Source organism: Capsella rubella, unplaced genomic scaffold (genome assembly GCF_000375325.1).
Source record: "Capsella rubella cultivar Monte Gargano unplaced genomic scaffold, Caprub1_0 scaffold_2, whole genome shotgun sequence".
NCBI classification, from domain to species: Eukaryota; Viridiplantae; Streptophyta; class Magnoliopsida; order Brassicales; family Brassicaceae; genus Capsella; species Capsella rubella.
Window position 1 is genome coordinate 3,237,027 of NW_006238922.1, and position 4,620 is coordinate 3,241,646.

At 31.5% G+C, this 4,620-nt stretch overlaps 6 non-coding genes across 6 annotated transcripts; all 6 read right to left on the bottom strand.

The window, feature by feature from the left end:
* Positions 1–146: 146 nt before the first annotated feature.
* TRNAS-AGA lies at positions 147–228 on the bottom strand. The gene has a single exon. It is a non-coding gene; the product is annotated as a tRNA-Ser (tRNA).
* A 1,149-nt stretch (positions 229–1,377) lies between these two features.
* Positions 1,378–1,462, bottom strand: TRNAY-GUA. The gene is given in 2 exon segments: positions 1,378–1,413; positions 1,426–1,462. It is a non-coding gene; the product is annotated as a tRNA-Tyr (tRNA).
* A 257-nt stretch (positions 1,463–1,719) lies between these two features.
* On the bottom strand, positions 1,720–1,801 carry TRNAS-AGA. Its single transcript has one exon. It is a non-coding gene; the product is annotated as a tRNA-Ser (tRNA).
* Positions 1,802–2,505: 704 nt separating this feature from the next.
* TRNAY-GUA lies at positions 2,506–2,590 on the bottom strand. Its single transcript is given in 2 exon segments — positions 2,506–2,541; positions 2,554–2,590. It is a non-coding gene; the product is annotated as a tRNA-Tyr (tRNA).
* Positions 2,591–3,298: 708 nt separating this feature from the next.
* Positions 3,299–3,380, bottom strand: TRNAS-AGA. The gene has a single exon. It is a non-coding gene; the product is annotated as a tRNA-Ser (tRNA).
* A 704-nt stretch (positions 3,381–4,084) lies between these two features.
* TRNAY-GUA lies at positions 4,085–4,169 on the bottom strand. Its single transcript is given in 2 exon segments — positions 4,085–4,120; positions 4,133–4,169. It is a non-coding gene; the product is annotated as a tRNA-Tyr (tRNA).
* Positions 4,170–4,620: the final 451 nt, after the last annotated feature.

Below are 4,620 nucleotides of genomic sequence, written 5' to 3' on the forward strand. Positions count from 1 at the left end.
CTTTGAAACTATGATGTCGTCTTTTTGTGTAACATTATTAAAATCCGTACTAAGCATTACAAAAAGTTTACATGATGCACAACCGTGGAAATTAAGAGATACGTAAAAAAAACAAGTTAAAAATCTAAAAACACGATATATAAAAACGTGAACGGCAGGATTCGAACCTGCGCGGGCAAAGCCCACATGATTTCTAGTCATGCCCGATAAACACTCCGGCACGTCCACTTTCCGTAAAGTAAACTCGCATTTCAAAATAGATAGACTTAGCTATATAGCACTCTCTATCATAAGTGTTGGTTTTGAGTGAGAACTAAGTCTAAGCATGGATTAATTAGTATGTCAATTAAATGAAAATTTTAGTCACATAAACCTTGTTTGGTTATCTTCATATTTTTAAAGTTAAAGTACATCTTTTAAAATTCAAAAACCAAAATTCTAAGGAGCTTCTTTGTAGATATATACAGTCAATATTTACATTTAGGCATGTAAAGTTGAGAGTCGGCAACTATGATTGATTATATAAATTTTTAAAAGAAGCCATTGAAATCGTGCAAGAAGGTGTCAAGGATTTTTTCACTATGCTTGTAGCCTTGTATGAAGGTTGACAATTATTAGGCACTACCACATCCGTTTAAATATAATTATGCATAGAAAATTTTATTTTATGTTTCAAAATCCTTACAATTATATGGTTGTTTGATCAATGAAACTAGGAAAGTTCATGGCTATATGTTTCTAGTATATATGAAAATTATTTTTTATGATTTCGTCAATACTTGAAAAATCTACACATACAATTAGTGTACACAAATTCAACCAAATGTTTTATTCCAAGTAAATTTGTCTTCATAGTGTGTGCATGTTATCTCCCAAAAATATAGATGTCACAACGCAAATAACATCTCATATGCTGGAGTCACTTCCGACCTACCGGATTCGAACCAGTGACCTAAGGATATTCTGCTTCAACTACAGTCCTCCGCTCTACCAACTTAGCTAAGGTCGGATTGTATTATACTTTATGCATGTGTTCTTATCTTTTGAATATACAATAATTTACACGAAATGAGAATACAAAGAGTAATTCAATATTAAAACCTAGGAAAGAAATTAAGTTATAATAAAGAAAAGATATACGAGAAGCACCTAATTTTTTGCATAAAGATTGTAAATATACGATGGTGATGGTTGATACATCAACAGTATAAAGTATAGGAAAAATACCTCTGACATTTGATCTCATTCCAACAGTATACTCTCCAAGTATGCATTTTTTAGTATTCGTATTTCCAAATGATAACAATTTAGTACTTATATTTCTTGACAATAGAATAGAAATTCAAAACGAAAAGAAAAAACTTATATACTATAAGATCCGACCTACCGGATTCGAACCAGTGACCTAAGGATAATCTGCGTCTACTACAGTCCTCCGCTCTACCAACTGAGCTAAGGTCGGTTTTATATAATAACATTTTATACATCTAGAAGATTCGGATCCAGATGATTCAAAATAGTACTTTGAATCGATTTTGAAAGTATGTAAAAGAGAAGTACAAAAAAAGGTGCCTTAGAAACTTTGATGTTGTCTTTTTGTGTGACATTATTAAAATCTGTACTAAGCATTACACAAATTTTACATGATGCACAACCGTGGAAATTAAGAGGTACGTAAAAAAAAACAAGTTAAAAATCTAAAAACACGATAATTAAAAACGTGAACGGCAGGATTCGAACCTGCGCGGGCAAAGCCCACATGATTTCTAGTCATGCCCGATAACCACTCCGGCACGTCCACTTTCCGTAAAGTAAACTCGCATTTCAAAATAGATAGACTTAGCTATATAGCACTCTCTATCATAAGTGTTGGGTTTGAGTGAGAACTAAGTCTAAGCATGGATTAATTAGCATGTCAATTAAATGAAAATTTTAGTCACATAAACCTTGTTTGGTTATCTTCATATTTTTAAAGTTAAAGTACATCTTTTATAATTCAAAAACCAAATTTCTAAGGAGCTTCTTTGTTGATATATACAGTCAATATTTACATTTATGCATGTAAAGTTGAGAGTGGGCAACTATGATTGATTATATAAATTTTTTAAAAGAAGCCATTGAAATCGTGCAAGAAGGTGTCAAGGATTTTTTTCACTATGCTTGTAGCCTTGTATGAAGTTTGACAATTATTAGGCACTACCACATCCGTTTAAATATAATTATGCATAAAAATTTGTATTTTATGTTTCAAAATCCTTACAATTATATGGTTGTTTGATCAAAGAAACTAGGAAAGTTCATGGTTATATTTTTCTAGTATATATGAAAATTATGTTTTATGATTTCGTCAATACTTGAAAAATCTACACATACAATTAGTGTACACAAATTCAACCAAATGTTTTATTCCAAGTAAATTTTTCTTCATAGTGTGTGCATGTTATATCCAAGATTCAAAAATATAGATGTCACAACGCAAATAACATCTCATATGTCGGAGTCACTTCCGACCTACCGGATTCGAACCAGTGACCTAAGGATATTCTGCTTCAACTACAGTCCTCCGCTCTACCAACTGAGCTAAGGTCGGATTGTATTATACTTTATGCATGTGTTCTTATCTTTTGAATACAATAATTTACACGAAATGAGAATACAAAGAGTAATTCAATATTAAAACCTAGGAAAGAAATTAAGCTATAATAAAGAAAAAAGATACGAGAAGCACCTAATTTCTTGCATAAAGATTGTAAATATACAATGGTGATGGTTGATACATCAACGGTCTAAAGTATAGGAAAAATACCTCTGACATTTTATCTCATTCCAACAGTATACTCTCCAAATATGCATTTTGTAGTATTCGTATTTCCAAATGATAACAATTTAGTACTTATATTTCTTGACAATAGAATAAAAATTCAAAACGAAAAGAAAAAAGTTTTATACTATAAGATCCGACCTACCGGATTCGAACCAGTGACCTAAGGATAATCTGCGTCTACTACAGTCCTCCGCTCTACCAACTGAGCTAAGGTCGGTTTTATATAATAACATTTTATACATCTAGAAGATTCGGATCCAGACGATTCAAAATAGTACTTTGAATCGATTTTGGAAGTATGTAAAAGAGAAGTACAAAAAAAGGCGCCTTAGAAACTTTGATGTTGTCTTTTTGTGTGACATTATTAAAATCTGTACTAAGCATTACAAAAATTTTACATGATGCACAACCGTGGAAATTAAGAGGTACGTAAAAAAAATTAAGTTAAAAATCTAAAAACACGATAATTAAAAACGTGAACGGCAGGATTCGAACCTGCGCGGGCAAAGCCCACATGATTTCTAGTCATGCCCGATAACCACTCCGGCACGTCCACTTTCCGTAAAGTAAACTCGCATTTCAAAATAGATAGACTTAGCTATATAGCACTCTCTATCATAAGTGTTGGTTTTGAGTGAGAAATAATTCTAAGCATGGATTAATTAGTTTGTCAATTAAATCAAAATTTTAGTCACATAAACCTTGTTTGATTATCTTCATATTTTTAAAGTTAAAGTACATCTTTTATAATTCAAAAACCAAATTTCTAAGGAGCTTCTTTGTTGATATATACAGTCAATATTTACATTTATGCATGTAAAGTTGAGAGTGGGCAACTATGATTGATTATATAAATTTTTTAAAAGAAGCCATTGAAATCGTGCAAGAAGGTGTCAAGGATTTTTTTCACTATGCTTGTAGCCTTGTATGAAGTTTGACAATTATTAGGCACTACCACATCCGTTTAAATATAATTATGCATAAAAATTTTTATTTTATGTTTCAAAATCCTTACAATTATATGGTTGTTTGATCAAAGAAACTAGGAAAGTTCATGGTTATATGTTTCTAGTATATATGAAAATTATTTTTTATGATTTCGTCAATACTTGAAAAATCTACACATACAATTAGTGTACACAAATTCAACCAAATGTTTTATTCCAAGTAAATTTGTCTTCATAGTGTGTGCATGTTATATCCAAGATTCAAAAATATAGATGTCACAACGCAAATAACATCTCATATGTTGGAGTCACTTCCGACCTACCGGATTCGAACCAGTGACCTAAGGATATTCTGCTTCAACTACAGTCCTCCGCTCTACCAACTGAGCTAAGGTCGGATTGTATTATACTTTATGCATGTGTTCTTATTCCTTTGAATACAATGATTTACACGAAATGTAAATACAAAGAGTAATTCAATATTAAAACCTAGGAAATAAATTAAGTTATAATAAAGAAAAAATATACGAGAAGAACAGCTAATTTCTTGCATAAGGATTGTAAATATACGATGGTGATGGTTGATACATCAGCGGTCTAAAGTATAGGAAAAATACCTCTGACATTTTATCTCATTCCAACAGTATACTCTCCTAGTATGCACTTTTTAGTATTCGTATTTTCAAATGATAACTATTTAGTAATTATATTTCTTGACAATAGAAAAGAAATTCAAAACGAAAAGAAAACCTTTATACAATAAGATCCGACCTACCGGATTCGAACCAGTGACCTAAGGATAATCTGCGTCTACTACAGTCCTCCGCTCTACCAACTGAGCTAAGGTCG